The sequence below is a fragment of the Cryptomeria japonica genome, chromosome 5 (assembly GCF_030272615.1).
Source record: "Cryptomeria japonica chromosome 5, Sugi_1.0, whole genome shotgun sequence".
In the NCBI taxonomy this organism is placed as follows: domain Eukaryota; kingdom Viridiplantae; phylum Streptophyta; class Pinopsida; order Cupressales; family Cupressaceae; genus Cryptomeria; species Cryptomeria japonica.
The window spans coordinates 367,100,324-367,125,969 of NC_081409.1; positions in this window are offsets into that span (position 1 = coordinate 367,100,324).

The window sequence follows — 25,646 nt, forward strand, 5'->3', positions numbered from 1 at the left end:
GAAAAGGGAGAAGAACCCATAGAAAGAGCTACAAAATTTGCCTTTATAGATCATGCATAACTCAGATGGAATGCTAGGTTCATAAACCATAACCAGCTAGGGCTACGCTACAAAAAAGAGAGGATCAGATCAAACGGATTGATTTGATGGTTGCATATTTGAAAATATCTCCTAGAAGTGGGAAAGAGCACCAATCCCTAAAAAGGGGAGAATCCCTGCAAGAATAGTGCTTGAATGTCCTTTGCCAGGCCCAAAAGTCTTCAATGTGTAATAAATGAGCATGGGACGACTTGAGAGAAGCGTCTGCAAAGTCACGACGGAGTAATGGCAGTCATCCCTCGGTCCTCTGAAAGTGGTTGAGATAAATCCGATTTGATTTGGTTAGCCAACGAGGTCAAAAACTGATTTTCAACCCATTAAGTTGACAACCACTACCGGGTAGTTGTTTGAATTTCAATGATCACCTCTAGTTTGAATTTAGACCATTGGATCTCTTTTATCATGCGCAAGTGGATGACTAAGATCGTGCCATGAAAGTTGGGCCCATCAACAAAAACAATCTTATCGCAGTATCACAGTTAAGGATAGGAATTATTCTTTGATAGTTGCGATACCACAGTGACAAATACTTTTAACTTTTTAAATGTTATCGTAATTTTGCAGGGCAAAAGGAAGTTCCGTCTATGACTGGTACGAAACTGCAAAAACAAACTTTACACCGCTAGAAAACAACCTTCACAACATTGAAGCCAAGGATGGGATCCATTTCTTGATCGTTACAAAATAGGGATAACAACCCTCTTTCCCTCATATTGCTATTCATATTGCTTATCATCGTGTTGCGTGAAAGTGGAACATGTTAGCAGCAACCAAGAAGGAAAACTGAGAGGGGGGTGAATCAGTTTTCACTAGATTAAAGAATTTAAGCACAATTTCATATCTAAACAACTGCAACAAGAATAAAGATAAGAACAATGATACCACAACACATAACACCAAGATTTTGACGTGGAAAACTTGGTTAAGGGAAAAACCATGGTGGGAACCTACCCACAATAAGATTATACTCTGTAGTAGTATGTGTAAATATTATAATGGGGAATGCACATGCATTCATACACACTGCCTAGAGCTCACTGCTCAAAGGGAAGGCTCACTACCTTACAATAAGATTCATACTACAATCCAGATTACATGAATTGCAAATATAACATCTCCTTATGCCTGATGATAGTTCCGGTTAAGCATATTCGTATGCCGTGCAACAATCTATGCTCAATGCACCACACCGAAGGATAAATTTTCTTAAACACCACATATACCACTCTCTAATAATGCAGACACAACACCGATACCCTAAATTACATGACTATACCACCTATATATACAATTCATCAACCTTGACAACAAGGTCAATTAAACCCTCAAATCTCAATTACAAAATTACATCTCACGATACATAGATAGACCACCAGACCAATATAATGATATACATGACATAATGAAGCAGTCACTGATTAGGAGGGACCTCAAAGAGATCAATCCAGACCGGTTAGCAAGAGTAAAAACAACAGAAACAGAAGGACATGATGGAGGCAATACATAACAGATTGAATTATAACATGAAAACTAATTACAACCAACCGGTAACAACTGGGTTACATAAACCAGCTCATAGGCCTGCTAAAACATGCTTAAATACAAAACCGGTCACAACTGGGACCTCGAATATTAAGATCTATCTTCTATGCTTAGTTTAACTTCTTCGTTACATTCTAATGCTCTATTATAATGATTTATACGATCCAAGGGGATCCGGTCGGCCAAAAAAGGGATAAAAACCCGAAGAACAAGTTCTAACGTGTAAAACCAACAAGGTTGGCCTCTACCAAAGAAATTCCTCTAGAAATTCAAAGGATGAAAAGTAGATCACGAGAAAAGGTCATCCACATGCCAAGGAACATCGAATCAACACTCAGGGCTCTGCAAGCTACGGAAGGGGATCCCGTAGATCACCAATGCAAATAGGTCTAGGTAACCTGTAACACAAAACTATCTTAGAAACTGGTAGCGATAACTTGCCGGGAAGCGATCCAAATGCTCCACGGTTTGGGAATAAGGAAGATGATCAAGTCTCGAAGTAAAATCCAACTCCATAGGTTCCAATGAGCCAAACCCGGGACACACAGAAAGAAATGCTGAAACTGCAAACAAAAAAAGCAAAACAAAAAGGAAATATTTTTGGTTGATGCAAGATTGCTATGAACCGGGGATGCTCCTGCATCAGACATTTGGGGTTGTTGAAAAAAAGTGTCTCTCACTGTGCTGGGATCAGAGGAAAACCAAGGTGGTCTACCTCTTCTTGAGAAATCCAAGATGAATCTTCAACTGGTCTGTCCTTCCACTTCACAAGATACTCCTTATACTAACTACTCCAGGTACTACGCCCAATCCTACTGTCCAAAATGTCTTCAATTTGATCCGGTTCCTTCCGAGGCAACTATTTCTCCAAGTCTGCAATACTGTCCTCACTAAATTCTGGTTCATGATACTGATGAAGATCTGCAATGTTAAACACAGGTGAAATACTTAGACTATTCGGTAACTCCACTTCATATGTGTTGGATCTCAAATCAATAGATTAGATATGTTCTAAGGAAATGCCAACTCCTATGATCAAACCTTCCAATTGACTTGGCCAACTTATAGAGTGAACCTATGTGGTTACTAACTCCCTCACTTTACGCTCTGCAAGACCTAGGCGAGTATACCTATTCACTAGTGGCTTTCGATGACTAATGCTTTTTATAGCAGATTGTTTATCTTAATCTAACTTCCTCCTATCTCAGAATGGCATAGGTTCCTTAGATGGGTGACTTTTAGATGAGTTCAAGATTGTTGTTGTGGAAGCTATTCGATCTTTGTACTTGAAATTTATAAGTACGTATACTTTTGCTAACTGGTTTTATGTGTCCTACTCAACTAGTTCTATTGCTTTAATGTAAAAATAATTAATATGGTAAAGGTTGTGATTTGTGAATGACCAGTGTCTTTCCTGTTATTTGGGCTACAAACTCTTATATTTCTCTAGGACTTAATGTATGATTTGTGAGACAGTTTTTAAACCTACCCCCTTTGGTAAATCTGTTAGTTACTGTTTTTTATGAGATCTACTAAATGTTTATATCATAAACTGCTTGAATGAATTTAACCTTAACCTTAAAGGACAATCCAAGGAAGAACTACAAGGAACAATTACAATTACAATTCGCAAGTAGATCATATTAATCCAAGTTTATAACATAGAAACATAAACTTCACTATAAGAATACAAATAACCTTATCTCCTTTAGATAATATCACAAACAACTGCCTACAGAAAATGAAATAACTCACAACACATATGCGAAGGAGAACAACTGATTGTATTAAACGGTTCAAAATAGTACAATATTATCTAGAGTCTCTCCTATATTTTTCTCTCACTCCCCCTCATATCTACATTTTTTAACCACTTATATATGTGGTTGAATGGGCATCATACCCCTTTTGGGGTGAAAATTCACCATTTTATATTAAAATTAACAAAACCCTTTGAAATTAATATGCAAACTAGTTAGTCAATAACCTTTCTTTAAGCTATCTTTCGGGTTTTTGTTTGGTCGACAACCTTAAACTTTAGATATAAATTTGAAATTTTTTGTGATGGTAGGAAACATCTACTTCTAAAATGGGTCTTCATCAGATTTGATATTTGCATACATTTTCATTCCAAGTCGACATCTTCTTTCATGCAGGGCGAAATAACAGGCTTTTCAGCCTTCTTACAGTCTTCTGTATGGTCTACAACCAAAAACACATTGTACAGATCTAATATTTTTACTAGAGCTTGGAAACTTGATTTTATGAAATGGGTATTTCTTATATTTTCATGTTTTATTTATTTTAATTATCTGTTCATATCATCTTTTCTACAGATAAAAAAACACTAGTCTTTCATGGGTCCATTGGAATTAATTTATTCATATCCTCCTTTACTCTAGTTGTTCATATCATTAATCATCCATTATGTGTCATTTCCATGAAGTGACTACCATTTTTAATAGTAGGGTGCTTGAAATTATTTGGAAATTTGAAGCCCCAACAATGGTTCTATCTGGGGATGTATGCCCCTTGCGGGCATAGTAAGAATCCAATTTTCTCTGGTAGAGTAGACCATTGCCAATCACCTCCCTTCTGTAGATTATGTTAAAACTGCATCTGGTGGACCCTAGGTCCCAAAAACATGAACACTCATTTTTCTTGGATCAAACACCTGGTTCTCATTTTGCAACAACATTCCAATTTGGCACATATCATTGACCAATCCAATTTCATCATGAGGCACATCAATTATCATCTTTCCATGTTTGTCATATATGTTATAGTGACTTCTATTATTGTAATTTGTCCTATAACCTGGATAATGGTCTTTTGAGTAATTACTCGGGTAATTACTTTCTCCTTTTCCCCTTACTTTTGGGGACTTTGGAATTTCATAAATTATTATATCCACACTTTGAAATTGTCCCTGGTTTACATATATCTTATTTCTCATTCCTCTTTTTCGAGCATGCTGCACATTACCCACTTGACATTTGTTTTTCCTTCCACTTCATGCTTAGGTTTAGGCGAGATATCAATATTAGGGTTCAAAATATTATTACTCTCTTCTTCGGGTATTTCCTCATAAAAAGTTAAAAACTTATATTTTTTCCCATTTTCCTTTTGAAGTATCTTTATGTCCACAAATGCCCTATTCTTCATCCCTATATTATAGGGGTTCTCCACTTTAATCAAAAAATTTTGTTGTTCAACTTTTATTTCATCCTTAGTGATGTTAACATTGGAACTCAAGAAGTAATTATTTTTTCTTCAGATATTGTTTCACATTCCTCCACATAACTATACACCTCATATTTTCCCACTGAACCAACATCCATCACTATACCGCTCATTCCATCTAAACTTACTTTTTCCTCTTCAAACATTGGACTGGAAAATTGAAACATACCATATGTGTATATGCCCTAGCAAAATAATTGAGGTTCCTTTGAGACTTCGCCATATAATGGATTTGAAAAAAATTGGAGGCCATTTTCAAATGTATTTTCTTCCATGTGTTGATTACAATGCACATTTTTATTAGATACAACCTCCCCTATCTTCCGTGAATTTCTATGATGCATATCTTCAGTATCAAATTTTATCTGCATAGGAGATAGAGGTTTTGAAATTCTCTTATATTTATGATACTCTATATCCAACAAATCTGAAATTTGTTCACTATTGAGTGAATATTCTTATTTTTCACCAATTAAATCATCGCAGTTCTCATGTATGGATGAATCAACCATTTGTTCATTGTCAAACAAGTATGCTTCTTCACATAGAGACCATTCCTCATCATCACTATCAACTCTAATTTCTTCAGGTTCTGACTTGTACTCACAAACATCATCAATTGCTTCTCCATCAGATGGGCCTTCCAAATGGATAACTGATTCTCCTATATATTCGTCTTCATTTACATCTCTCATGTTGATGTTACTCTTCTCACGTATATCATGTAGTGTCCTGTTCATCTCCATAGCAACCGAACACGCTAATTCCAAATTATCAGGTCAACATTCCCTCATGAGTAATTCCGTGAGCATAGATATATTAGGCCTTATATCATTAGGTATTTGTAAATAAGTTGTCATCGTTCTACCAATTAATCCTTTTATAGATTCTCCTTCCTTTCTCCTTATGCTGAAGAATGCATTAATACGTGCAAAAGGATCAATATAATGATCTGTTTGAATCTGATTATGGAATGTAAAACATTGTGGAGAATAGATTGATGGATTGATGATAGATATATTTTCTTCAATGATGCCATAGAACTCCTCTACAAACCACCATTCAAGTTCCTTCCATGATGAGATGCTTTGTGGGGACAACAACCTAAAAATCGGTTCTACAACATCTTCCAGTGTCATCACGAACAATTTCATGATCAATTCCTCCGCACAAATCTGAAATTTTTCAATAAACCAGTAAAATTCTTTCAAATGCTCAATTGGTGATTCACCCTCCGCTCCATGAAACCTCGACATACGAGTTTTAAGCTCATAGGGGAATGGATATGGATACATAGGGATGCTACTGAAATCCAATGGCTTGTATGCTTCATAAAGTTGCCATTTTGTATATGTATGTTATTTCCCTGAACATGAAGCTTCATAAGAATATGGATACTGATACATTTTGGATTGATATTGTATCAACCACTGATCTTTTCTTCATTAATTATACACAGAGTCACCACCTCCTTCACAAAGGAAATTTGTTTCTTTTTATATGAGTTCTTTCCCACAACAAAGTCCTTTTAAATGAATACTCTCCCCATCAGAGTCGCCAATCTGTAGGATCTCAAATCAATGGATTGGATAGGTTCTAAGGAAATGCCAACTCCTATGATCAAACCCTCCAATTGACTTGGCCAACTTATAGAGTGAACCTATGTGGTTACTAACTCCCTCACTTCAGGGTTTACAAGACCTAGGCTGGTATACCTATTCACTAGTGGCTTTCAATGACTAATGCTTTTTATAGCAGATTGTTTATCTTAATCTAACTTCCTCCTATCTCAGAATGATATAGGTTCCTAGGATGGGTGGCTTTTAGATGAGTTCAAGATTGTTGTTGTGGAAGCTATTCGATCTTTGTACTTGAAATTTATAAGCATGTATACTATTGCTAACTGGTTTTATGTGTCCTACTCAACTAGTCCCATTTCTTTAATGTAAAAGTAATTAATATGGTAAAGGTTGTGATTTGTGAATGACCAATGTCTTTCCTGTTATTTGGGCTACAAAGTCTTATATTTCTCTAGGACTTAGTGTATGATTTGTGAGATAGTTTTTAAACCTACACCATTTGGTAAATTTGTCAGTTACTGTTTCTTATGAGATCTGCTAAATGTTTATATCATAAACCACTTGAATGAATTTAACCTTAACCTTAAAGGACTATCCAAGGAAGAACTACAAGGAACAATTACAATTCACAAGTAGATCCTATTAATCCAAATTTGTAACATAGAAACATAAAATTCACTATAAGAATATGAATAACCTTATCTCCTTTAGATAATATCACAAACAACTGCCTACAAAAAATGAAATAACTCACAACACATATGCGAAGGAAAACAACTGATTGTATTAAAAGGTTCAAAATAGTACAATATTATCTAGAGTCTCTCCTATATTTTTCTCTCTCTCCCCCTCATATCTACATTTTTTAACCACTTATATATGTGGTTGAATGGGCACCATACCCCTTTTGGGGTGAAAAGTCACCATTTTACATAATTAACAAAACCCTTTGAAATTAATATGCAAACTATTTAGTCAATAACTTTGCTTTAAGCTATCTTTCGGATTTTTGTTTGGTCGGCAGCCTTAAACTTCAGATACGAATTTGAATTTTTTTGTGGTCGTAGGAAACATCCACTTCTAAAATGGGTCTTCATCAAATTTGATATTTGTATACATGTTAATTCCAAGTCGACATGTTCTTTCATGCAGGTCTAAATAACAGGCTTTTCAGCCTTCGTACGGTCTTCTGTATGGTGTACAACCAAGAACACATTGTATAGATCTAATATTTTTACTAGAGCTTGGAAACTTGATTTTATGAAATGCGTATTTCTTATATTTTCATGTTTCATTCATTTTAATTCTCTGTTAATATCATCTTTTCTACAAATAAAAAACACTAGTCTTTCATGGGGTCCATTGGAATTAATTTATTCATATCCTCCTTTACTCTAGTTGTTCAAATCATTAATCATCCATTATGTGTCATTTCCATGAAGTGACCACCATTTTTAATAGTAGGGTGATTGAAATTATTTGGAAATTGAAAGCCCCAACAATATGCATTCCCAGAACTAAACTTTCTCAAATTCCTGCAAGGTCTAAACTTTCTAATTTGCAATTTGTTATAAGTTCCAATTGAGAATTTTTCTTTTCTCAGATACACCATCACTTCATCACCAACTTTAAATTACTTATGTCTCCTCTTCTCATCTGTCTTCTCCTTATACTTGCTATTCATGTCCTCCAAATGTTGCTTAACTTGAATATGTAAGTCCTTCATGTGATCTGCAAATTCTTCTACTTCTGAACCTAATATCTCTTAATTCTGATATACCTCTAGGGTGTACTCCGGTAAAAATCTCAAAAGGTGTTCTTTTGGTACTCCTGTTTACTGAATTAGTATAGGAAAACTCTGCTTGTGCAAGAATCAAATCCCAACTTCCAGTTTTATCTCTAACTAAACATCTCAACAAATTTCCCAAGCTCCGGTTAACTACTTCTGTTTGTCCATCAATCTGTGGATGAAAAGTAGAACTGAACTTCAAATCTATTTTCATCTTCTTCCAAAGTGTTCTCCAAAAATAGCCAACAAACTTAGTGTCTTTGTCTAAAATTATGCTCTTAGGTAATCCAAGCAATCTTACTACTTCCTTGAAAAATAGGTCTGCTACATGTAATGCATTTGATGTCTTCTTACAAGGTATGAAATGAGACATCTTCAAGAATCTATCCACTACCACAAATATAGAATCATTCCCTTTCAGTGTTTTAGGCAATCCAAGTATGAAATCCATGCTTGTATCCTCCCGAGGCCTTACTGACATTGTCAAAGGTTTATACAATCCCACATTCTAACTACTACCCTTTGCAACTTGACAAACTTTACAACTTTGCACATATTCCCTAACATCCTTATGAACCCGGGGCCAAAAGTAATGCTCACTCACCAATGCTACTATTTTGTTAATACCAAAATGTCAGGCTAATCCTCCACTATGTTTCTCCTTTATCAGATTCTCCATTATATAACTCTTAGGTATGCACAAATGAACTCCTCTGAATAACATCCCATCCTGAATGAAGTAATCCAACCACTTGCTTCTATCTACCGTAACCAGTTCTCTACATGCTCTCCAAGGTTCTGCAAAATCTGGGTCATCATCATACAAGGTCTTCAATTCCTCAAATCCTAATACTGTCAACAAATTCCTTCTCCTACTCAGTGCATCAACAACTTTGTTAGATTTCCCACTTCTATGCTTCAACACAAAGGTGTAACTCTGCAAAAATTCTACCCATCTCATATGTCTCTGATTCAACTTACTCTAATTGTTCAAATACTATAAAACTTGATGACCCATATACAACACAAACTCCTTAGGCAATAGGTAATGTCTCCACTTCTTCAAGGCTTGAACTATGACCTAACACTCTTGATTATACATTGAATATCTCCTCTGGGCATCATTCAATTTCTCACTGAAATAAGATACTGCTCTCCCTTCTTGACTCAAGACTGCTCCTATTGCTGTTCCACTTGCATCATAATCCACTTGAAATACTTTATTGAAATACGGTAAAGCTAACATAGGTTGCTGAGTCACTTTCCATTTCAACAACTCAAAATTTTTCTTTTCTTTGGTGGTCCACTTGAATTCCTTTCGATCTCCCCTCATGGTCTTAGTCATAGGGTTATGAATTGAACTAAATTTTTTGATCAACTTCCGATAGAACTAGCCAATCCATGAAATGATCTTACCTCTCCAATGCTTTCCAGTGTAGGCCACTCAATAATTGCTTTTACTTTGGTCCATCTTCAAGCCATCCTCAGATATCACAAATCCCAAATAGACTAACTCATCTTTCATGAAAGCATGCTTCTTAATATTTATCAACAACTTTTCTTCTTTCAACCTCTGCATAACTTGTCTCAAATGCAACAAATGCTCCTCTTTTGTCTTACTGAAAATCAGAATGTCATCCAAATATACAATAACAAACTTACCCAAGAATTTTTCCAATACCTCATTCATCAACCTCATGAAAGTACTCGGTGCATTAGTTAACCCAAAAGGCATCACCAACCATTCATACAGTCCTTCATTTATCTTGAATGTTGTTCTCCAATCATCTCCTTCTTTGATCCTGATTTGATGATATCCACTCTTCAAATCTATCTTTGTAAAGTATTTGGCTCCACTCAAACAATCCATTATGTTATCCATCCTAGGTAAAGGAAACGGGTATTTCACTGTGATCTTATTTATTGCTCTAGAATCGGTGCACATTATCCACTCTCCATTCTTCTTAGGTGCTAATACTGCTGGTATTACATAAGGGCTCAAACTTTCTTTGATCAAACCTTTCTTCAACAACTCCTGCACTTGTCTATTCAGTTCTTCATTCTCTGTCGATGTGATTCAGTATGTAACTTTGTTAGGCAAACTAGCTCCGAGAACCAGGTCCATGCAATGACTGATACTTCTCATAGGTGGCAATCCATCAGGCACATTATCTGAAATGATGTCTTCGTATTCTGTCAACAAATCTTTTATCTCTTTCGGTTGTTCCTCTTCATGCTCTAGATTCTCAGTATTCCTAGGAACTAAGGCAAAACACACATTCTCATGTCTCAATCCATCTACCAAAGAGATTCTAGCATTCGTACAAACTTCACTCTTTAAAAGTTCCTCCAAGAGCAACAAGGTTTTCTTCATCCCTTTGGCCATGACAGTGTATGTATTCTTCCTCCCATCATGTATTACCTTTCTATCAAACTGCCAAGGTCTACCCAAAAAAAGATGACAAATATCCATAGGCATAATATCACACAAGACTTCATCATGATAATTCCCTATTTTCAATTTCACCAAACATTGCTCACTTACTAACAACTTATGTTTATTCTGAATCCATGCTATGTGATAAGGCTTAGGGTGTTTCAATCTTTCCAAATTTAACTTATTCACCATCTCTTCTAAAACAAGATTACCTAAACTACCACTATCAATAAAAACTTTACAACACTTACCAGATACCTTACATATGGTCTTGAATAAATTCTTCCTCTACAAGGGCTCTTCATCTCTCCCGGTATTACACAAAGCTCTCCTCATCATCAACACTTTTCCATTTTCCATTTTATTATTTGAGCTGGTGGGGTTTTCTTCCACCACTGCTGCTCTTCCGATATTCTCTATCTTCTTACACTCAAAAGAATGATGTCCTTCTCCTCCACAATTATAACAAGTTCCTCTATATATTCTCTTGTCTTGTCTTCCAAAATTCTCATTCCGACAGCCATCTGGTTCTCTCCTCTGGTAGAAATTTATATCATCTTTCCAGTATGAATTACCTTCTTTGTTCACTTCTTTGTCCTTGTTCTGACCTATACAGGTTCCTCTACCTTCGGTATATCCTCTTCCTCTGAAAAACCTTCCACCTCTGCCTCTCTACCTCTACTCATGTCTTTTGTTTATTTTCTCTTCTGCCTTCAGGGCATACTGGTAAGCCTCTTCAAAACTCTGTAATTTTATCAAATTGAGTTCATCTTGTACAGACACTCGCAATCCATTCAAATATCTTGCAACTTGCTCAACTTCATCATCAACATGTCTGTATCTGATATTCAACTTGTAAAATGCTTCAGTGTTCCTTGACACTAGATTCCTTCTGTCTCAAATTCTACAACTTTTGGAACAAATTCACTTGATAATCAATTGGCATAAATTTTGATTTCAACGTAGAAATCATCTAATCCCATGTCTTGATCTTCTATTTACCTCTTCTTTGTCTATCAACCTGCAAATCCTCCCACCATGACCTTTCAACCAGGTACAAACATATTTCACCTTCCTTTCTTTTGTTGTGTTTTCAAAATCAAAATATTTCTCCATCTCTGAGATCCAATCCATCAAATCATCTAAATCCAACTTTCCATCATATTCCGGTGGGGTAAAATGAGGTTTAGTATTCGCCCTACTCAAAACCCTCAAAAACCTTTCTTCATCCGGATCAACCGCCGGTGGGTTTACTTGTTTTGTCGGGGCTTATTCTCCTTCATCTTCACTTACATATTCAATGTGTCGACATCTTCTCTAGGCTGTCTCCATGGCTTCCAACCAAGTTGTTGTTCCTCGCAACATTTCCATCATAGCAGCCTCTGCATTCCCATGCGCTCCACCATTCCTACTTCCTCTTTGCGCCATCTTTATGCCACTCCTCTGCAGCTGCAGGTCGGATCCATGACTCGCCACCCTACAACAAAATTCTCAGGACAATGCAACCTCCAAAATGAAAACTCGCTCTGATACCACTTGAAGCAGTCACCGGCTAGGAGGGACCTCAAATAGATCAGTCCAGACCAGTCAGCAAGAGTAAACATAATGGACACATAAGGAAATGATGGAGGCAATGTAAAACAGATTGAATTATAACATGAAAACTGATTACAACCAACCAATAACAACCAGGTTAGAGAAACCAGCTCACAGGGCTGCTAAAACATGCTCAAATACAAAACAAGTCACAAACGAGACCTCAAATCTTAAGATCTATCTTCTATGCTTAGTCTAACTATTTGGTTACATTTTAATGCTCTATTACAATGATTTATACGATCCAACGAGATCCGGTCGGCCCAAAATGGGATCAAAACCCGAAGAACAAGACCTAACGTTTAAAACCAACAAGGTCGGCCTCTGCCAAAGAAATTCCTCCAGAAAATCCAAAGGATGAAGAGTAGATCATGGGAAAGGGTTGGCCACATGCCAAAAAACATCAGAATCAATGCTTAGGGCTCCACAAGCTACGAAAGGGGATTCGGTAGATCACCAATGCAAATAGTTCTAGGGAACCGGTAACAAAAAACTGTCTTGGAAACTGATAGCAATAACTTGCTAGAAAATGATCCAAATGCTCCACGGTTTGGGAATAAGGAAGATGATCAAGTCTCCAAGTATATCCAACTCCACAGGTTCCGCTGAGACAAATCCAGGACACACAGAAAGAAATGCTAAAACTGCAAATAGAAAAGCAAAACATAAAAGAAATATTTTTGGTTGATGAAAGATTACTATGAATTGAGGATGTGTTGGTATTATTGCTGATTCAAGATTGTAGACTTGTACATCATTATCTACAACAAAAGCAGAATATGTTGTAACAACAACTAATTGCACTAAGGTATTATGGATCAAGCCAATGTTAAAGGATATCAAGGTATAATGCAAATAACTGGTAATTAGTCATTGTGATAATTCAACAACAATTGATATATCAAAGAATCCGATATTTCACTCTAAAACAAAACATGTTTCTATTAAGTACAATTTTCTGAAAGAGAATGTTGAAGCAAATAAAGTGAGATTGGTTTATGTGAATACTAAAGAGCAAATTGCAGATATTTTTCCTAAGCCTTTGCCCAAGGAAACATTTGAATATCTTAGAGAGAAGCTTGGGGTAATCACTCCACCGACAGAGACTTAAATGATAAAGATTGGCATCAAACCGATAGGGACTAACAAATTTTTTTTTCTGGCTTTGATGAAGGAGAGCTATTGCTCAAGGGGAGTAGTTAGCTGTATGTTATGTTATGTTTTGACTCTTAACTGCTATGGCGTTTGATGTCAAAGGAGGAGAGATATCTGTGGAAAAAAATTGTAGTCTTTCATAGATATTTTGGAGCTAATGATAGATATTTTAGATCAGTGCAGAGCCAAGGCAATCAGAGAACACCCATCCTTCTTAGGATTCCTTGAGAAGTATGAGAAATATGTAATAAAGATGTTAGGTAAATATGAAAAGGATGTGATGTAGTCAGGTGCACTCTACTAAGAAGAAGTCCCTAAGAAATAAGAAGCATATGTGGTTGAGTAATTCTCCCTGACTGCTGAGTTGGATATAACCACTATGGATAGGTATATGCACCTAGTTCTCCAGTCTTACCAAGCCACACAAATAATGGATAACCTTGCTGATAAAATAGATGAACTAAAACAAAATCTCAGAGTTGCAAAGTTTCAAATCCAGTATGTGCAAGTCCTGCCTCAAACATCAGTGGAGTGTTACATTGGAAACTACCGCACCTATAAGAAGAACAAGCAGTGAATAGGTGGGTAACTTTGAATATGCTATCGGTCACCATGAAGAGGAAGGCATGGCCTTAGTGTAAGTAGTAGTTTTGAAAAAGACCTAGATTATACTTGTAACACATGCACATCACTTTTAGGCAAGCAAATCATACATGGGAGATGAAAACACCATTGCACTTTAAGAAGATTTGCTGCCCTCTTCTGTTTTGTATAAGTTGTCTGAGGTTCAGAAGTAGTGACTTAAATGTCAACTGAAAGCTCCACCATTTTGTAATTGAGTTGTAGTTTGTAGTCATTCCTAGAGTATAGGGAGTGGGACACTATAAATGTAATGAATTAGGACATTTTGAGGGTCCCAACATTGAAGATTGGAGGCCATGGTTAGGAATTCATTTACAAAAAAATTATTTCTAGCTTTAAGTTTCAAACATTGTTGTATTTTCTCAGTATCAGTGTTTGCTAATACCTATTATTTCCTTAATTAATCAATGTAATATGCTTCATGGATCTCTGTTGATTGAAGTTGATATTTCTTTGATCTGATATCTTCTCTGATTCTAGATAACATAGTTTTTCTAAGTAATGTGGGTTTCATGATTATGATATGAAAAGTTGATGGTCATCTCTTTCTTTGTGTAAGATCGTAGACCTTGCATGTGGATAGAAAGTCTCATTTATTTCTATCTAGTTTGTTATTGATAATATCCATTCATCTAAAATATTTCTTTCAAGTTTAACAATCTCGCATGGTTACGTTTGTTTCCTCTTTACTCTCTACCTCTTTTGCATTTTGTTTCTAAGTGAATATACATAAGTTCCTTCTGCAACAAGCATACCACCTTGATCCAATAGGTTGCATAAGCTCTGGACTATCCTTGCAAATATTTGACCCAATGAACAGGACCTTGGAGAGTGGAGATTTCATAGTCTTTACTCTTTTCATGAGAAGCTCCGCTTCGCAAAGCTTGCATGTTAGAGGAGTATAAATGGCCCATCAACACTATGGATGATTTCTAAAGCTCAAATGGATAGCACAAGTTTGCACAAAGATGGATATGGAAATGAGGGTAGGAGACTCTGATTTATAAATTGGAGGAGATCCAAATGAAGGGCCAAGATTGATTTAGAATGGAGGGTGGAGATTGAAAGAAAATGGGAGACAATTGAGAGGACAAGGTATGTGGTTCAAGAGATTTTTCATAAAGGCATTTATTGGCTCCACATCTTACAAGGTACATGGGGAAGAGATCTCCAAGTACATTGGGAAGGGAAAAAATGAATATTAAATTCCTTGGAGACTGAGGAGAGGAATTACAAATTCCAAAAAATGAGGGATATGTGGGAAGAATAAAGGATAAAGGAATTAAAAATTCCTTGGAAAGAGAGGATATGGGGATGTATAAGGGATTTGAAATCCTTTGACATGACTAATTTTGTGCATTTAAGGTTTGTAAGGTGAGAGGGGAAAGCCATTTATCGGAAATGGTTGACTTGTTCCTAATCTTGGGGATTAGGAATGTGCAAATGATTAAGAGGAGTGATTAGGTGAGTTGATGGAGGATTAGAGTGCAAGTGGAAAAGTTAGGAGGATGTGACATGAGGAGAGAGAATGAGTGGAGGAATATAAAATTGAGGGATACTGATAAGCATGATTAGAGAAGAATTAATTAGGCCAGGTGACAATTACAGAAAGCAATTTTTAGGAACCACATAGCTAGGTTAATTAATTGGAATCAATTAATTAAGTGGGAATTAGAAGAAATAATTATTTAGATTAGTTTAGGAGAATAGGGAAATAATTAATTTATTGACAATTAATTATTGGGTTATAGTGATAAAATTAATTAAATTTGATTTAATTAATTTTAAGAAGAATAGGGATAAACATAATTAAATAAATTAATTATGTAGAAAGACTTAAATTAAATAAATATTTAATTTAATTAATATTGGACATCTACATTTTGCCCCTCTTTTACATAGTGGCAAAATTTGCGATGGGTAAAAGACAAAAATAAGATGCCCCAACATGAAGACGTGGGTGGTGTATGCCCCCTCGAGAATTTAACCAAAAAAAAAAATATTTTTGGGAAAATTCTCGAAAATGAAGAAAATGACAAGAAAAGAGGGGAAAAAAAGAAGAAAAAATGATAAGCCGAGATTTTTATTTTTGTTGAAAAGAGGGAGAGGATGGGGAAAGGGCGAGATAAGGGCAAAAGGAGGCCCTATATAAGCTACATGGGGCCCAAGGAGGGGTCATTGTGACACACATAGTTCACGAAGCCCATAGAGAGTGATGCAAGAGCATCCCTGGTTCACAACAATCTTGCATCAACCAAAAACATTTCCTTTTTGTTTTGTTTGCAGTTTCAGTTTTCCTTTATGTGTGTCCCAGTTTGGCTCACCGGATCCTGTGGAGTTGGATTCTACTTGGAGACTTGATCATCTTTCTTGATTTCAAACCGCATCTCATTTGGATCACTTTCCGACAAGATATGGCTGCCGGTTTCCATGACAGTTTCTTGTTACTGGTTGTTCCTTTGTTACCAGTTGCCTGAGACCTATTCTGGTGATCTACTAGAACCTATTTCGAAGCTTGCGGAGCCTTGGACATTGATCTCGATGTTTCTTGGCGTGTGGCCGATCTTCTATGTTTCATCCTTTGGATTTTGTGGAGGAATCTCTTGGCAAATGCTGACCTTGTTCATTTTGCACGTTAGGTCTTGTTCTTCAGGTTTTGATCCCTTTTGGGCCGATTGGATCCTTTGGATCAATATATATATATATATATATATATATATATATATATATATATATATGTATGTATGTATGTATATTTGTAATCATGCTTTAGAATGTATTCAATTAGAAGATCAAGAAGTATCAGATAGATGGACTGTGCCTAGAAGATAGATCTTTCGATTCAAGGTCTTGGTTGTGACCTATTCTACCAGGCTTGTGTGCTGGTATGTTCTAACCTGGTTGTTACTGGTTGGATGTAATCAAATTTCATGCAATAAAACTATCTGTGCTGCATTGCCTTCATCATATATGTGTGTTTTTGTTGTGTTTACTCTTGCTGACTGGTTTGGACTGATCTCCTTCAGGTCCCTCCTCACCGGTGATTGCTTCAAGTGGTATCTAAGTGAAGTTTCATTCCGGAGGTTGCGTGTCCTGAAATTTTGTTGTAGGGTGGCGGATTGCGGATCCGACTTGCAATTATAGAGGACTAGTGTGAATCAATGGCGTGAAGAGGAACTAGGAATGGTGGAGCATGTGGGAATGCAGACCCTGCTGTGATGGAGATGTTGTGAGGAATAGAAGCCCAGTTAGAAGCCATGAAGACAACCCATAGAAGAGGCCGACATATTAAGGATGTGAGCAAAGATGAAGGAGAAGCCCCGACATAACAAGTTCACCTACCGACAGTCGATCAATATGAAGAAAGGTTTTTAAGGGTTTTGAGTAAGGAAAACACTAAACCTCATTTTACCCCACCAGAATATGATGGGAAGTTAGATTCAGATGAATTGATGGATTGGATCTCGGAGATGGAGAAGTATTTTGATTTTGAAAACACTGCAGAAGAGAGGAAGGTGAAATATGCCTGTACTCGATTAAAAGGTCATGCATCTCTTTGGTGGGAGCATTTGCAAGTTGATAGACAAGGAAGAGGTAAATATAATATTAAGACATGGGATAGGATGATTGTTAAGTTAAAATCAAAGTTTGTCCTGACGAATTATTAAGTGGATTTGTTTTGGAAGTTGCAGAATCTGAGACAAAAAGAATCTAGTGTGAAGGAGTAGACTGAAGCATTTTACAAGTTGAACATCAGATCTGGACATGTTGATGATGAAGTTGAACAAATTGCAATATATTTGAATGGATTGTGGATGTCTATACAAGATGAACTCAGTATGATCAAATTGGAGAGTGTTGAAGAGGCTTACCAGTATGCAATAAAGGCTGAAGAGAAATTGAACAAAAGACATGCCCAAAGACAGAGAGGTAGAGGTGGAAGGTTTATCGGAGAAAGATTTCAAGAAGGAATAAGATATACTAGAGGAAGAGGAACCAGTATAGATTAGAACAAGGACAAGGAAGTGAGAAAAGAAGGTAATTCATACCGAAAGGATGATAGAAATTTGTATTGGAGGATAGAAGGGGATGGTTACCAGAATAAGAACTTTGGAAGATAAGACAAGAGTACATTTAGAGGAACCTGCTTTAAAAGTGGAGGAGAAGGACACCGTGCATTTGAATGTAAGAAGACAGAGGCTACCAGAAGAGCAGCAGTGGTGGAAGAAAACCCCACTAGATCAGATAATAAATCAGAAGATGGAGAACTATTGATGATGAAGAGATCTTTGTGTCATACAGGAGGAGATGAAGAACCCTTTTAGAGAAAGAACCTATTCAATACCAGATGGAAGGTATCCAGTAAGTGTTGTAAAGTTGTTATTGATAGTGGTAGTTTAGATGACCTTGTTTCATAAGAGATGGTGAATAAGTTAAAATTGGAGAGATTGAAACACCCTAATCCTTATCGGATAACATGGATTTAGGATGAACATAAGTTGTTAGCAAGTGAACAGTGTTTAGTAAAATTGAAAATTGGGAATTATCATGATGAAGTTTTATGTGATATTATGCCTATGGATATTTGTTATCTTTTGTTGGGAAGACCTTGGTAGTTTGATAGACAAGCAATACATGATGGGAGGAAGAATACATACACTATTGTGGCCAATGGGATGAAGCAAACCTTGTTACCTTTGGAGGAACATTTGAAGAGTGAAGTCTGTACAAATACCAGAATCTATTTAGTAGATGAAAGGAAATTCATGGATGAACTGAGACATGAGAATGTGTGTTTTGCCTTAATTCCTGAGAAGACTCAGAGACCAGAACCAAAAGGAGAACACCCGACAGAGATAAGAGACTTGCTGATAGAATATGAGGATACCATTTCAGATAATGTACCTAATGGATTGCCACCTGTTAGAAGTATTAGTCATTGCATGGACTTGGTTCCCAGAGCTAGATTGCCTAAAAAAGTTGCACACCAGTTGACACCAACAGAAAATGAAGAACTGAATAAACAAGTGCAGGAGTTGTTGGAGAAAGGTTTGATCAAGGAGATTTTGAGCCCTTATGCAGTACCAACAGTATTAGCACCTAAGAAGAATGGAGAATGGAGGATGTGTACCGATTCAATAGCAATAAACAAGATCACAGTAAAATACCAGTTTCCTTTGCCTAGGATAGATGACATAATAAAATGTTTGAGTGGAGAAAAATACTTTACAAAGATAGATTTGAAGAGTGGATATCATTAGATCAAGATCAGAGAAGGTGATGAGTGGAAGACAACATCTAAGACAAATGAAGGATTATATGAATGGTTGGTAATGCCTTTTGTATTGACTAATGCACTGAGTACTTTCATGAGGCTGATGAATGAGGTATTGAAGAAATTCTTGTGTAATTTTGTTATTGTGTATTTGGATGAAATTTTTGATTTTTAGTAGAACAAAAGAGGAACATTTGTCGTAGTTAAGACAAGTTTTACAGAGGTTGAGAGAAGAGAAGTTGCTGATCAATATCAAGAAGTGTAATTTTATGAAGGATGAGTTAGTATATTTAGGCTTTGTGATATTTGAGGATGGTTTGAAGATGGACCCTGAGAAAGTGAAAGCCATTGTTGAGTGGCCTACACCAGAAAGCATTGGAGAGGTAAGATCATTTCATGGATTTGCTAGTTTTTACTGGAAGTTTATCAGAAATTTCAGTTCAGTTTGTAACCCTATGACTGAGACCATGAGAGGGGATTGGAAGGAATTCAAGTGGACCACCAGAGCAAACAAAAGATTTGAATTGTTGAAACAGAAAGTGACTGAGCAACTTGTGTTGGCTTTACCGGATTTCAATAAGGTATTTCAAGTGGATTGTGATGCATGTGGAACAACAATAGGAGTAGTTTTGAGTCAAGAAGGGAGAGCAGCAACATATTTAAGTGAGAAATTGAATGATGCCTAGAAGAGATATTCAATGTATGATCAAGAATTTTATGCCATAGTTCAAGCCTTGAAGAAATGAAGACATTACTTGTTGCCTAAGGAGTTAGTATTGTATACAGATCATCAAGATTTGTAGTATTTGAATAGTCAGAGTAACTTGAATTAGAGACATATGAGATGGGTATAATTCTTGTAGAGTTACACCTTTGTGTTGAAGCATAGAAGTGGGAAATCTAACAAAGTTGTTGATGCATTGAGTAGGAAAAGGAATTTGCTGACGGAGATGAGAGTGACGGTATTAGATTTTGAAGATTTGAAGACCTTGTATGATGAAGACCTGTATTTTGTAGAACCTTGGAAAGCATGTAGAGAACTAGTTATGGTTGATAGAAGCAAATGGTTGGATTATTTCATTCAGGATGAGATGTTATTCAAGGGAGTTCGGTTATGCATACCTAAGAGTTCCATGATAGAGAACCTAATAAAAGAGAAGCATAGTGGAGGTTTAGCTAGACATTTTGGCATTGATAAAACAATTGCATTGGTAAGTGAGAAGTACGTTTGGCCCCAGATTCATAAGGATGTTAAGAGATATGTGCAGAGTTGTAGAGTTTTTCAAGTTGCAAAAGGTAGTAGTTAGAATGTGGGATTGTATAAACCTTTGACAGTACTGATAAGACCTTGGGAGGATATAAGCATAGATTTTATACTTGGATTGCCTAAGACACTGAGAGGGAATGATTCTATATTTGTGGTAGTGGATATATTTTCAAAAATGGCTCATTTCATACCTTGTAAGAAGACATCAGATGCATTGCATGTAGCAGACCTATTTTTCAAGGAAGTGGTGAGATTGCATGGATTACCTAAGAGCATAGTTTCAGATAGAGACACTAAGTTTGTTGGATATTTTTGGAGAACACTTTGGAAGAAGATGAAGACAGATTTGGAGTTCAGTTCTACTTTTCATCCATAGACTAATGGACAGATAGAAGTAGTTAACTAGAGTTTGTGAAACTTGTTGAGATGTTTAGTGGGAGATAAAGCCAAAAATTGGGATTTGATCCTTGTACAAGAGAAGTTTGCCTATAAAAATTCAATGAATAGAAGTACCGGAAAAACACATTTTGAGATTGTTACCAGAGTGCATCCTAAAGGAATAGCAGAGTTGTGAGACATTAGCAGTGAAGACCAGAAGAGTTCAAAAGCAGAAGAATTTGCAGATCACATGACAACATTGCTTATTTAGGTTAAACAACATTTGGAAGACATGAATAGAAAATATAAGGAGAAGGCATATGAGAAGAGGAGACATAAGGAAGTTGAAGTTGGCGATGAAGTGATGGTATACTTGAGAAAAGAGAGATTCCTTTTTGGAACTTATAATAAGTTGCAGATGAAGAAGTTTGGACCCTATAAGATTTTGAGAAAGTGATGAATAATGATGAACAACAAATACCCTAATCAATACTGAGAGGGGGGGGGGGTGAATCAATACAGACAAAATTTTTCTCAACAACTTATCAAGTTAAAACAATACCAACCAGTTATCTTCATCACTGAACTTAACCATGGCAATACCGGTTAAACATAGTAAGACTTTAGACAACATAATTTGATAAGTCTGATCACTTCAAATACATTCAATACTTGATAACAACTTCACCCATAAACATATGCATGTGTTATACCAGTAATACCATAACCTATTAGCTATGCATGCATAATCACTAAAACACAAAATACTTAATCATCACATGAAAAATGCACAACTCATGACACATATTTTTCACGTGGAAACCTAAATGGGAAAAACCACGGTGGGGATGAATACCCACAAGCTTGTTTTGAACTCTTTTGAAGCTTTCTTTGTTAGGAGCCTAGTCTGGTTAAAGAATTTACAATAAGGTTATGTTAGGAACCGATCTTATTAAATATCACCCGGTTAAGGGATGGCTATATGCCATGTTAAAGGTTGAAACCCTGTTAAAGGTTACCTCGCTAGAGGATTTGAAGAACTCAATGATCTTGAGTCACTTGGTTAAAGGATTTACAATAATCCTGTTAAAGCTACCCGGTAAAGGGATTTTCCAACTGTTGAAATGGTTAGAAGACAACAGGTAAAACTATGATCTGATAACAACACTACATGCCAAGTGGTGCAGGAGCACCTAGCTTTGCTTATACTCTCCATTTTTGGTATTTTTCATGCTTAAGTGTCTTGTTAGTTTTGAAATGTTGTCATAGGTTGTTTTGAGTCATTTCATAGATGTTTGATCTTATTTTGTGCTTGAGAGATCAAGTTTTGTTTTCCTAAGGTTTGAGTTGTCAGTTTTGTGCTCCTAGGCCAAATAAGGCTAAAGAGTGGAAAATTGCCTTATAGGCTTAGCCATGCTTTGGAAAGAATTGAAACATGTTTAGAAAGTGTTTTTAATCATTCCTAGCTGATTTTGGAAGGTTGGTTGAGTTAGGTTGCTCAAATTGCCACTTGGAGCAACAAAAGTTGTCATTCTTGCTTGTGAAAGTTGTCATTTTGGACACTTTTTGTAAAAAGAAGACATAAATGCCTTATGTCCGTACATGACTTGATAACTACCTTCTAATACTATTTATATGCCTCCCTCTTCTTGGCATAGGGTTGGATTTTGTACTTTCTATCATAATCAATTGAAAGAGCAAGCATTTTTATGTCTTTTCTCATGTTTTGAGCTCCATTTGGTTAGTAGACTGTACTGGGGCTTCTCCTTTCTGTACTGCACCTTTTGGAAAGTGGATTTATTGTATATTAAATGCTCTTGATGTAATTAGTTTGCATGTTGTGCATTTGGAAGTTGGTTCTATAAAATAGTTTTCATTTTGCTCCTTGACTGCCCTATAAAGGGTTTTGGACTCCAAAATGCATCAACTTGTCTAAATCCAGGTTTGGGCTCCCATGGGTAGACTTAGACAAGTTGCATTGCATATGTACAGTGTAAATATTTCATATTTTGGCTAGGGTTGTGCAAAAGAAGTGCTTTTGAGCATATGCTAGGCAAGTTGGAGATGGATTTGGCTAGCAATGTGAACAAAGACCAAACTTGTTTGTGCTCAAAGGTCAATTTGAGTGAGAAAACTTAAGGAAGAGGTCTTCACTAGTCTCCTTGGAGTTTTAGAGGCATTTGGAGCTCCAAACAATGTTTTCTTTACCTTGTAAATGTGTTGAGTTGTAGCTGGTAGGGTGCACCCTGTTTTGGAAATTTAATGTCTTTTTGAATCCAAAATTGCTTTGTGAGTAAGTCCAGGCTTTGGAATCTTGTGACAAGTGCTAACAATGTTTTTTGGAGGTTGATGCATTCCTTGGTGAAGTTTCCATGAAATTCTAACCCTTCAAAGTGCAGTTAAGATAGTAAATTAGTAGTGACAGTGCATGAAACAATCTTTTTATTGCCTTTTCCAGTTTGTATGGCAAGTGTTTGATATAATGTGATGCAAGGTAGAGTTGGAGGAAGTTCCAAATGATGTGGCAGAGGTTCTATAACATTTTGAAAGCTTGACTTGTGGTTTAGAAGAGACTTCCTTTGTTTCATGAGCAAAACCCTCTCAAAACCCTACTTTCTTGCCTAAAAATGTGGACAGTCATTATACTATCTTCTTAGGAGCTAAAACCATAAAAATCCTTGAGTTTAGACCTTGTTGACACCTTCCAAGTTATGCTCCATGGTTTTTATGTCCATCGTTGCACTATGCAAGAAAAATTCACCCAATTAGGCCTCCTTGGGCTAGTAGCCTTTTAGCCCTGTTTTAACTAAAAGTTGAACCCGATTGCCTCAATGATGCTAGAACCTTCCAAACTCTTGAAGGACAGTTGAAATACACACAATGGGCCTAATTAAATCAATATTGATAGTTAAGACATCATTTTGGGGTGTGGACCTATGGTGGAGGATTTGAGTAACATTGAGGAAATAAGCTTGAGCAAGGGAGTGTAGCAACATAATAGGGTGGTTGTTTGAGAAGAGGTGTGGGTGTTGAAGATTGATATTGCAAATGCTAATTGAACACAAAAGAAAAAAAGGATATCCTTTGGGTCCATTTGATTGATTAAACCAATTTAGACTAATTAAGCAACTTCACACTCAATCTCCCTATCACCAAGGAAGATCCTTTTCATTTCCTCTCTTCTGCAATCACACTCTACAGTTTTCCTCTTACTGGTCTGGCAAGTATCTCATCACTCGGATACACACACAATATTTTCCAACAACAAGCAATAACAAACATCATTGACCTTATAGACAATAATTAGGTCGGTCGCATAAACCCTAAACCCTAAGCATTTAGGTTTACAATACAAGCGGTCCAATCCTGACCATCCAAACACTTTGCATAGAGAAATATAATCTTAAACATATCACAAGACAATCTACATCATTCATTCTTCACCACATATGGGAATCAGTAACCCATCACACTCTCTTCTCATACCGCTAATAAGAATGATCATTCCCGAGGTAGACATTTAATGCAATCAATCTTCACATGCAAGATCCTCAAGGAAATCCTTCAAACGCACAAAACTGACATGGCACCTTGATCTCATTCACATTTCTTAGCTAACTCATCACAGGATGTCTTCGGTTGCATCGCACAAGCTGGATTGCCAAACCGAAAACCCTAGAGCTGAGACTACCAACCGGTAGTCACACTTAGTGAAACCCCGACACTGGTTCACTACATATCTTCATACCGGTTCACCGTCTTCTTCCAATCTGCATACTGGTTCACTTTCACTTATTGACATCAATGACAACATACATTATCATCATATCATCATGCCGGTTCATCATATGCCAACAATATTCAACAGAAAGTTCTGTTCCAGAAATGCATATGCAGTGGAGCTATTGGATAGTCTAAGTATTTCACCTATATTCAACATTGCAGATCTTCATGAGTACCATGAATCAGAATTCAATGAGGATAGTGTTGCAGACCTTGAGAAACAATTGCCCCGGAAGGAACCAGATCAGATTGAAGAAATTTTGGACAATAGGATTGGGCGTAGTACCCGAAACAGTCAGTACAAAGAATATCTTGTGAAGTGGAAGAGAAAACTAGTTGAAGATTCATCTTGGATTTCTCAGGAAGAGGTAGACCGCCTTGGTTTCCCTCTCACCCTAGCAAAGTGAGAGGCTCACTTTTTCATTAACGGAGGATGTTTGACTTAGGAACATCCCCAGTTCACAACAATCTTGCATCAACCAAAAACATTTCTTTTCTGTTTAGTTTGCAGTTTCAGTCTTCCTTTCTGTGTGTCTCGGTTTGGCTCACCGAATCATGTGGAGTTGGATTCTACTTGAAGACTTGATAATCTTTCTTGCTTTCAAACCACATCTCATTTGGATCACTTTCCTTCAAGATATCGCTACCGGTTTCCATGATAGTTTCTTGTTACCGGTCGTTCCTTTGTTACCGGTTGTTTGAGACCTATTCTGGTGATCTACCAGAACCCATTCCAAAGTTTTTGGAGCCTTGGACGCTGATCTCAATTTTTCTTGGCATGTGGCCAACCTTCTACGTTTTATACTTTGGATTTTTTAGAGGAATCTTTTAGCGGAGGCCGACCTTGTTCATTTTGCACG